We start from the raw sequence: 434 nt of genomic DNA, 5'->3' as shown, positions 1-434 counted from the left end.
CCTTGTCAAAAGCAGCATTCACACGGATAGCTTTAAGTAAACTCAATTTCCTGTGCTTTCCTCAAATTTCCCCACTTGCTTCCCAGCCTTGCCTCCTGCTTTGAGCGATAGATACACCTCTTACGCAGCCTCAGTGTCCATGGGTTATTTTTCAGTCAGGGAAAACCTCTGAAGGGAGGAGACAGTGTGCCTGTAGCAGGGCCCCGGTGTGGCTCTGCCTCTCTTAACATGTCCCCTTCCCAGGGTATGAACACATTTGTTCTTATAAAAGGTGGAGCCAAACCCACTGTTCCCAGATGCTATGTAGGTTACAACAAACAGCACTAATCTATAGCCTCGAGGGTTTGATAAAAAGACACTGATATCATCCGGACATTATGTGGCTTTCTAAAATTATGCCCTTTAAAGCCAAACTATTTTAAAATAAATAATGG

This window comes from Mastomys coucha, unplaced genomic scaffold, assembly GCF_008632895.1.
Source record: "Mastomys coucha isolate ucsf_1 unplaced genomic scaffold, UCSF_Mcou_1 pScaffold2, whole genome shotgun sequence".
NCBI classification, from domain to species: Eukaryota; Metazoa; Chordata; class Mammalia; order Rodentia; family Muridae; genus Mastomys; species Mastomys coucha.
The sequence above is the reverse complement of the archived record's forward strand: the minus strand, read 5'-3'. Positions refer to the sequence as shown.